Below are 10,539 nucleotides of genomic sequence, written 5' to 3'. Positions count from 1 at the left end.
GCTTGGCGAAAGGGCTTTCAAAATGGAATCGGAAAACGGCCGCCAGTGCTGCGGGTGTGAGTGAACGAAATGTGTTTGCCTGTTTTTTCGATGTAGATGGAAAGGCCTATTCAGTAATATATCGATGCAACGTCAATCCAGAAAGAGGTATGATTGAATCAAAGTTTTGTTTTGCCACATTAATTATTGATACAAAAAATTGCATTGACTTTTAACTATATATTTTTTAAACTTTATGTGAAAGTAATGATTTTCAGACGCGACGATTATTTTTCGTCGCAGCAAGATTTGTAGCTCTATTCGGCACACGATTCGTCACAATGCTTTTCTTCTTGGATGAATATATCACTTTAAGTGTTAACACTTAAAAAAGTGGTACAATTAAGTTATAAACAAAACATACAAAAATCTGAATTTTTAGAAGCACAATTTTTGGTCTGTTAAATTGGCAAGTATAATTAACGTTACCAACTACACACTAAACTTGGGTAGTACATATTTCACCGTTTTTAGCATTTTTTTACGAATAGAAATGTACAGTAACAAAACCATGATTTTCACTGTGACAGTACAGTAATTTTACTATAATTTTCAGTAAATTCTAGTGTTTGGCTATAGTACAAAAACAATAAACTTTAACGTTTCTACAGTAAATTTCAATGTAAAATCGACTTTTACAGTAAAAAAGGGGGTAGTTATGTATCTTATACCACGTTAAAAACCGGTTTTCGGATAATTGGTCACCAGCAACCTGAAAACTGGTTTTCAGCGAAAACCTGTTTTCATCCAGTGAAGAAATTGGCCGTTATTAAATTCTATATGGCCTGAAATGTTATGGTGAAAAAACCGTATAATTGTTCCTTCTCATCCTTGAACTTAAAAATGCGTAGTTGAACTTTTTATAGCTTTTTATATTTTATAAAATTGAATTATCACGTTACGACCACACCTTCCATTGAACTACCTTGATGGAAAGGAATACTCGAAAACTGTCAAAAATACTAACCCATGTGGCTAAATGTAGGGGTATATCTCCCTAGCAATGTATAACAAATTTGCATCAAATAAGAAAAAAGGCATTTAATTTCCATTTTTGCAGCAACTCCCTCGCAAAAAAGTTTGTTTAATAAACGTCCCCTTTGTTCGACGTTTTGTTGAATGTAGGGCTCGAAGGGCAAGTACTAAATCTTCAATACGACGCAGTACCAAAAGTAGTACTTAATTAGTTACTTTAATTACCATTAAGTACCATAAAATACATTAAGTACCGCAAATATTTGAAAAGTGCGTGTCAAATTCATTGTACTTTATTTACAGAAAAGATTTTAAGTACAGCGCCTTCGTACTTTAAATACGCAAAATATTTTAATTACCGTCAATATCCCGAATAGAAATGTACAATAACAAAACCATATTTTTTACTGTGACAGTACAGTAATTTTACAATAACTTACAATAAAGTCTGATGTTTCGCCACAATACAAAAACAATAAACTTCAACGTTTCTACAGTAAATTTTAATGTAAAATCGACTTTTACAGTAAAAAAGGGGGTGGTTATGTATCTTAACATTAAAACAATCGATTTTTTTCCATACATTTTTTGGTCAGAAACAGTAACATTTAATGTAAATTTACTGTATCTATTTTTTAATGGACAGTAAAATTAGTTGTTACAAGAAGTTTTACTATAAATCTACTGTGTGAACTCTGCGTCGAACAATGCTAAAACAGTAATAACCATAATATCTATTGTTTGATGATTATTTGTAGGGTAAACGTCATTGTAGATTTCTATTCGGGATGTACTTTAAATACTTTTAGTACTCCCATATCTACATTAATTAAAATAAGTACCTTATTAAGTACAATAGAAATATTTTTAAATACTTTTATTATTTACTTTAACTATATTCAAAATACGTTGGAATTTTCAATACGCCGCACTCAAACCTGCTAGTGCTTGCCCCTCGGTAGGGCTAGTTTTTTTGTAGGGTTTTGACGTCTTTCACGCTCACGCAGCGCAAAATGCATTGTGAATTTCTATTTTGAGGTGATTGTTAAAAATGCATCACAAGTGATCTGGTTCTTAATTCACTGTCAAGGAAGAGCGATAGTGTCAAACGGGCACGTGTTTACATTTTTGTAGAATACCAATTAAAAATTATTCTCAAGTTTTAAGGGTTGAACATATATATATATATATATATATATATATATATATATATATATATATATATATATATATATATATATATATATATATATATATATATATATATATATATATATATATATATATATATATATATATATATATATATATATATATATATATATATATATATATATATATATATATATATATATATATATATATATATATATATATATATATATATATATATATCTATTGTTATATTGAAAAAGATGAGCTCTATCGGTTTATGTAATAAAAGAGGAATTTCGTCTTCATTTATCGACCCAATTGAGCTATCGCTTAGGGGCAGATCACTCTAGGAATGTATAACAAATTTGCATCAAATTAGAAAAAATGCAATTAATTTCCATTTTTTCATCAACTTTGCACTCCCTCGCACAAAAGTTTGTTTAACAATCGTCCTACGCTGATCCACTTTGTTCGACGTTGTGTTGAATATAGGGCTGGTTTTTTGTTGGGTTTTGACGTCTCACACGCAACGCAAAATACATTGCACGCAACGCAAAATACATTTTGAATTTCTATTTTGATGGAAAGTAATGCATTTAATTTCGCTGATTTTTCAAAATGCATCACAAGTGATCTGCCCCTAGCTTAAGATGCATTTTTTTGAATTAATAAAATTAAATTTCTTGCCATCAAAATAGAAATTTTTAATGTTCTTGGCGTTGCGTGTAAGACCCCAAAGCACTGCAAGAAACTAGCTCTACATAAAAAAAACTATTTCAAGTAATTCTAATTGAATTGCAAAAGAATCTGTCAAATGTTTGAAATCAAGTTGCTACATAACAATTTTTTTTTTCAAAAATTATGATGTGAATCTGACTCAGTTTCACTCAGGGGTCAAACAAAAACGCCATCAATGTCTTTTATCTGTGGTAATGCTTCCTGATAGCTGTGAATGACTCAATATTTTAGCAAAATAAATCCATTCAATTTCTTCAGCGCTTCCTTCGTCGTTTCTGTGTTTCAGTATTTTGCGCTGCCAATTGGGTCATTAAATGAGGAAAAAAATCTTTTTTTATTACATACATCGATAAAGCTGATTTTCGTGATTGCAACAATGTTTTTTGCAACTCAGGAAACATGAAAATAATATCAAAATTTAAAATAAAGAAATATGTTAACAGTCTGGATTTGACACTATCAGAAGCATTCGACATATCAAATTTCACGACAAATGATGCCCTGTCAGAAAAAAATTAATCATGCTTTCCCGGTTTTCCCGCAGGGGTATTTTTATTTGACATAAACACCATCCAATGCATATAGTTTTTTGTCATTTTGGGTATTGTCTTGATAGGCCAGATGTAAACAACCGCAGTTTTCCTATGCATGATTGCCAAGTTTACATAAGATTTTACGTTTTTACGTATTACAAACAAATTTTTTTTAAATAATGTTATATTATGTATATTGGACCTAAAATTTATCGAATGGAACGGAAAACTATATATAGCTTAATGACCCAATTGCGTTTGCAGAACAAAAATACGGTTTAGGCTGTGAACCATTTGGTGAAATTTTTAACTTTTAGTTAAAATCTGACACTTCGAAGGTTATTTACAAAATAACCCTACTCTGGAGCATGGTCAAAATTGACAGAGCGATAGTCAAATTTGACAGCTCGATGGTTAAAATTTTGCCCTTGATGCAGAATAAAAAGGTGGAAACATTTTCTGTACCTAATTGAGGTTGTCAATATTTTTCAATACAAAATTAAGGGATAAAGATGGAAACGATAACGTGTTGTGTTAAGATTTGTTTGGGTTATTTCATAATGTGGATGTTTACTTTTCGAAGCTATGACTGTCACACTTAATGCAATAAGAAAAAAATAATTTTAAAATATCGACAAAGGTTCACACCTCTACCAACTTGTGGTCATCGCAGCTGTCAATTCTAAATAACTATCCATGTCAACTTTTGAAATGGTTCGCTTTCTCGGTTAAATTTTTCCATTCAAGAGAAAATAACTTTCAAACTGTCAAAATTTCAACAAAAAGTAAAAAAATCGCCAAAAATGGTTCACAGCCTCAATATATCAATCTGAATAATCAATTTGACCACCCTGTGCGTAATTTTATTTTTACAATTCTCAGGGTTGTGTTAATACCATGTGCAACCCTGACTACTCCAACGTTTATGTCATCACCATTTTCTTATGGTCGCTCTTTCGTTGGCTCGGCTCACCAAAAAAGTCTTTCCTTCGTACGTGCGAGTGAAATACACCGAACGAATCATCGTGGGCGTATGAAAGAGACATCGAATTTCTGTGAGCCTCCGTGGTGAGAAAGAGCATACCAACTCGCATATCACGCAAAAGTCAGACGCAGATCCAACACAAAAGAGAAAAGTCAAATAGCTCTCGGTTTTCCTTCGATGTGGGACGGAAAGTGGTTTCTGTACGGGTGTTTGCCGTGTCATCAGTAGTTTTGCGTTTTCGGATCGTACATTAATCGACGGAAAAAAAGTTATTAATCCGTAGTGAAAAGCTGCAGTTTGGTTCGCAGTATCGGAACAGGTAAGTAACGGAATCGATCCGGGGGAAGCCCGGTGACCCGAGACTGACCAGTTAGTGCTCCGCCAGGGACGACGAAAAAAGTGGGCTTCCATTTTCTCCACGGTCCACGGGCAAAATTTCAAACATGGCGGCGAACGTTTTTACGATTTTATAGGGTGCTGCTGCTGCTCGGGCCAGACCCGTTCGAAATGGGTTAGAATTCGGTGAAAAACGGTATTCGCGGGTGGAAATGGGTGAAATTTTTTGTTCCTGGTGATACGCTGCGGACGCAATCAGGTGCAAATATGACGACACCTTTGTTGGGGATGCTCTTTTTCTCCCATTTATGCAATCGAGTCGAAATGGTAATGAAAATGAAAATGCAAGGAGACGAAGAAGCAGAACACACATAAACCAGCATCGATGGACTGTGTGGGTACAGTGTAATGTGCAGAGATAGCAACAATAAAAAAAAGTTGGTCTGAATGTGTGTAGGGGATTACTGCTGTTCCCTGTTTAATCCGAGTGGGCTTATCTAATGAAGAAAATTAGGGAAGGTGGGGGTATGACAACCGCTTGCTAAAAGGATAACATTGCGACAGGTGAATAGTTCGGTTGCTTATCTGTAGTGTTCAAGAGTAATGATTATTAATATGTTGGATTTCTTGTTTGAAATTCCCTTGATGTGGTAAACTAAATTTAAAGTATCTTCCTAGGGAACCAAATTGGAGTTAACTCCTGATCTTGTGTATGTAAATTTTACATATCTAACGTAAAGATACGCGAGGTGGAACAGTTGATCTAGGTGAAAATGGAACTTGTGCTTACAAAAACGTCACCCATACAACAACACCATACAAGACTTTTCGCAGATCCGTTTTAGACAAAGAAATGACACAACTTATAAGTGCAAATCGACAATTTATCCATCTCACCGATATTGACGAGTTACTGTCTGATAATTAACTTGCAGAACAGTTGCAAACTAACAGCTTAACTGCTACAGAACAGTTAAAACAAATATTTAACTTAAATATTTCTTTTGTCAATTTGGAACAATTGCCAACTTCAAAAGTCAACTCTTTAACCCTTAAATGCATAACTCATTTTTCCTTGGTACTCTTTTCTGGATGGATACGATATATACCTCTTGTTAAGGTTTGATGTCACGGAATTCAGTATGTTGAGTATGCATGTAAGGGTTAAATATTATATCCAGCAAACTTATTGAAAAGATACTATATGCAAATGAGAGTACCAGTAGCTCCAAAACCGGATTAGTTTTATCCAAATTGTGTTTTTTTTTTCAATTCGGAATAATATGTCTAGTAAATATACAGTATTTCTATTATTTTATTATATATACTAGTGTTCAGATATCAGCAGGTTATATTCATCTACTACCGACTCGGACGACTAAGACTAACTTGTCAAATGACACACGTAATTATAAGAAGTTTTTATTGCAAGTAAATTGATAAAAAATAATGAGGCATTACATTTTTCCATTTTCTTTCCATTGCAGCTCCCTTCATACTCCAAACGGACGATCTGGATCTGGCGTGTTCAGCAGTTGAGAATAGAAACTTTTTGCTCCCCGACATTGAAACTAGGATCAGTTTATAATAACTCCCCGCATTGGTGATCATATTGACAGCCTGTTGAACAGTCAAGTTTGACATTTCGAATCGCCTTCAAAAGTGTGTCTGTTGTTTTTGACTTTGAAAAATAAAAGTTTTTTACGCAAAATCGTCGTTTAGTGACTTTTTTGAGTGATTTTGATAATATTTAGTGCATGCAAAAAATCAGCAAATCCAGACGGTCGAACTGGTCGAAGAAAAGAATATGTGAATTGTGAAACAGTGTACCAGTAGAAACATTGTCATTTCAACCTAATGTGGGCAGTTGTTTAACTTCTACGGTAAGTCTTCCCAGCTAATGCAATGTAGCATGTGTAACTGTTTTTGCTTCTCCCTGAACGTACTTATCGAGATTAACAGAAATATGAATCACGGGTGATAAGGTGGATTTACGAAACCGCGAAAAAAGTAATCGTGATTGAGTGTTCGTAATCTAAAGTAAACAGACGTTCGCCGTTCTGGAATCGGAGTATACTGGTTCGATTGGTACGTTTCCCATAAATTAATTATGGAATTTGCGTTTCGAGTTCGTCTCATCAGAATCCGACAGTAACTTAGTGACAGAACTAAGCTTGCACCAAACATGAAAACACTGTTTCTGAGCGAACCGTTTGATATCCCGCAAGAAAAGGAGTTCTGGTTAAGCTGATCAGAATGAATGAAATCGAAACTTGGTTTGGCTTAGCACACTAATGCAATATGCAAAAATAATTTTTTTCTGTGCTAAAGAGAAAATTCTTGAGCGTTTTTTCAAAACGTCATATCTGTAATGAGTTACTCTCTTTGTTTACTTTCTCTTCTGTTAATAATTCGGTCACTTTAACATTTACCCCTCAACTCTTTGCATAATATGCTAGCTAAAACCACCGTCTTTCGATCTGTACTGTAAAATAAGTGAAAAGTGTTATAGTGATGCCGTAAAAATCGAAAGAGAAAGTAAACAGAGAGTAACTCATTGCAGATATGACGTTTTGAAAAAACGCTCAAGAATTGTTTAAAACTACATTTGCGTAGCCTTCCGTAACCGTAACCTTATGGAATTTGCGTCTCGACTTCGTCTCATCGTTCCCCATGTTATTCGTGTGCCTTCGTCCTGAAATATATCTTCTCCAAGCGCAACACAAACTATTCGTACAGTAAGGACTCTCATTTAACGAAGACAATCGAAACTAGACACGTGGATTGAGCATAAAAGTAAGAAATTATCAACCCTCTCACGTGTTGATGCAGCAAACAACAAACGTGCCCTTTTGTCACCAGTATTGCCGATCCAGCTTAATCTGTACGTCAAAAGTTCGTTTTAAATGCCAATCGCAGCCAGAAACATGTGAGCAATCATAACGAGTTCGTCACCGCGCCTTTCGAAGCAGGCATTCATGGCAGACATATGAGAACGTGAAGAAATGGAAATTAATTTTATCGTTTCGCCTTTAATTTTTATTATAAATCATATCAACGAGATTATCACTTCTCGTGTATGCTTCCTTCTGGCACCGTCTTTGGGTGCGGCCATTAAAATCGTTCACTCGAAGAAGATAATGCAGAGAAAATTTGCGCTTCAGACGCAGTACGGTTTTGTAGTGGAAGGAACATGCAATAAAAACCCACCTCCGGGAGCAAAGGGGGTTCACCGTACATAGGTGAATATGAGGTGGTGGTTGCAAGCATTCGGGATTAGGATAGCCAAGAGGGATTTCCGGCTAGGTGGAGCCTAAGTGCACTCGGTCGCAAATTTCAACGTTAATTTTTGTGTGGCACGAGAAATTGCGAGTTTCGATTTCTTTGAGTACTTTTTATATTAAACTTGGATGTTCAATCGATCTTTTACGTCGTTGAATCAACGGTCATCGGTCTTGTCCTTCATTTGTTGATTGGTTTATCTTCCTTGGTTTTGCAATTGTTGCTTCTATTGCTACATTTACAAGCTTGAATGAAATTTTATCAGAGCGAGCTCCTGTAAACTTAGCCTTAGACAATACCAGTATTAGCAACGTGGTGGAACAAGTCAGGCTGAAGACCTGGTCTTTGTTAACCAGTTCTACGATGATATATAGGGTGATGTGTCTATTTTCACCATACTAAGGAGGGTGCCCCACTTATTCATTAATTACTCGGCCTACACACAATGGAATGCGTAAAAATTGGCATCAACAGCTTTGCTTCGTTAAGTACCAAGATGTTAAAAAAACACCGTTTTGAGAAAGTAACAAAACCTGCTTAAATAAAAAACTGTTCAGCTAGTGCTAACAACGAGGAAGACCATTCGTGAAAAGTTGGACCTGATTGCCTTCGATGTCAAGCAAGTGTACTACCGTGACAATGGAGAAACTATCGTAAGCGTCGTAACGTGATTTTCTTGCGTCCTTGGCAGAGTATCGTTTTGCGCCTCTTAATGTTTGCTTTGATTTTTTTCAGTTCGTCTTTCGAACTGACAGATCAGGATTTGAGCGCCCTCCTAAGGCTGACGTTTTTTGCGAGGCTCGACCAGGTCAATACTACGCTATGGACCTGCGCAACAATTGAGTAAAAATAGGCGTCCACATTTTTGCTTTACTATCCCCTGGCTCGTCTTTCAAGCTCTTAAATCTCCCATAATTTTTTTTTTTTTTTTTTTTTTTTTTAATAGCCCGCCTCTTACCCCCACACCAAAAAGCTCACAAACGGAGCCCCCTGGTAGTGGACACATCAGTTCTCAGCGTACAAAAAGAAGGTCAGCACAACAAAACAAAGTTACGAATCGCGGAAACGCTGAGAACAAAAAAAAACAATACGAGACCGACAAAACACAAAATTTGACAAGAAGCTACGGCGAGTACCCAGCGGAAAAGAATCCTTTTAAGGGTCCCATCGTAGCTTTGCAGGAAGCTCATAATAATTTAAATTTATTTATTACTTATTGCTATAAAAAATGCATTTATCAATTGTTTTTATTTAAAAAATGTTAACCAATTATAGCTAAAGGAATAAGCTCGATTGGTGGTGAACGAAGTTTATATTAAAAATTCTCCTATTTTATTTTTTAAAATTAGTTTCAATTTTGCTTGGAAACGAGTGCGACATGTTATTTGCTTTAAATCCGTAGGAAGCTGGTTGAATAACTTAGGTCCGATGAAAGAAATGCGTCTTTGACCAAGGTTCGTGGATACTCTGGAGTATAATAAATGATTGGCTTGTCTGGTGCTGTGAGCTCGAATTCCTGTCGTAAATTCTAGATTATTATGAGCAATAGTATTATGCAAAGCATTGTGGATGTACATTATTGTTTGGTAGTTAGTCAACCCAAGCAAAGGTAAAATGTTATGGGCATTATTATTGTATAACAAAATAGTAGGGTACATAAATGGTTTTTTATAAATAATTTTAAGACATCTGTTTTGAAGCGTTTGTAGCTTTTTCAGATTCGAAATACTGGCACGGCCCCACACAGATACAAGGTAGTTCAGCAATGAGTGGATGTGCGCATAATAAAATTTTAGAAGTACATGCTGGGGAACAAAAGAGCATACTTTACGCATAGCCCCACATAACGATGCAACTTTTCTCTCTATAGATGTTATATGCTCAATCCAGGAGAGTGTGGGGTGATGATGTGATGTTGTTTATTATAGAGGATTTAACCCTAAGGGTCATTCTCCTCCGTTAAATAAAATATAAAATATAATACATTTGACCTAATTTTAAATCACTCATTGGCATTGACATTCTTTTAATTTATATACTGTCGAATAGGTGTGCTTCCTTCAAGAAACAGATTAAGGTTGTTTCTCGGACTTCGTCGTTACTCAACATCTCTCGTATGGACCCGGGAAGGCCGTATGTTCTTCGAAGTTCGTCGTAGATGGGGCAGGTGATTAGGATGTGGTCTATCGTCAGGCGGACCAGGCACGACTCACATTCTGGGGGATCGGCTGTTTCGGTGTAATGTCGGTGTGTGATACGAGAATGACCAACGCGTAGCCTGCTCAATACCTGTTGTTCTCTTCGGTTTTTCCGGTCGTTCCATTTTTCAGTTGAGCCTTTTATTTTCCGTGTAAATAGCTGACGGCATCCCAGCCATTTAGTTTGCCAAGTATCCCAGATAGTTCTGTCGATAAAGTTACGGACGTCTGGTCCGGGAATGTCTTTAACCCATCTAGGTCCATTTCTCCCCAGACTAGCGAGACGGTCGGCCTCCTC

General features: G+C 35.7%; 1 protein-coding gene across 1 annotated transcript in view; it reads left to right on the top strand.

Annotated features, from left to right (window-relative positions):
- The first annotated feature begins 4,553 nt into the window (after positions 1-4,553).
- LOC131677160 (AN1-type zinc finger protein 6) overlaps positions 4,554-10,539 on the top strand; it is an 88,816-nt gene continuing 82,830 nt past the window's right edge. Inside the window, exons 1-2 of the mRNA XM_058956833.1 lie at positions 4,554-4,744; positions 6,249-6,644. The gene's annotated coding sequence lies outside the window, so the exon portion shown is untranslated. The remainder of the gene's footprint in view (positions 4,745-6,248; positions 6,645-10,539) is intronic.

Source organism: Topomyia yanbarensis, chromosome 1 (assembly GCF_030247195.1).
Source record: "Topomyia yanbarensis strain Yona2022 chromosome 1, ASM3024719v1, whole genome shotgun sequence".
Lineage (NCBI taxonomy): Eukaryota > Metazoa > Arthropoda > Insecta > Diptera > Culicidae > Topomyia > Topomyia yanbarensis.
This window is presented reverse-complemented; position numbering and strand designations above follow the sequence as displayed.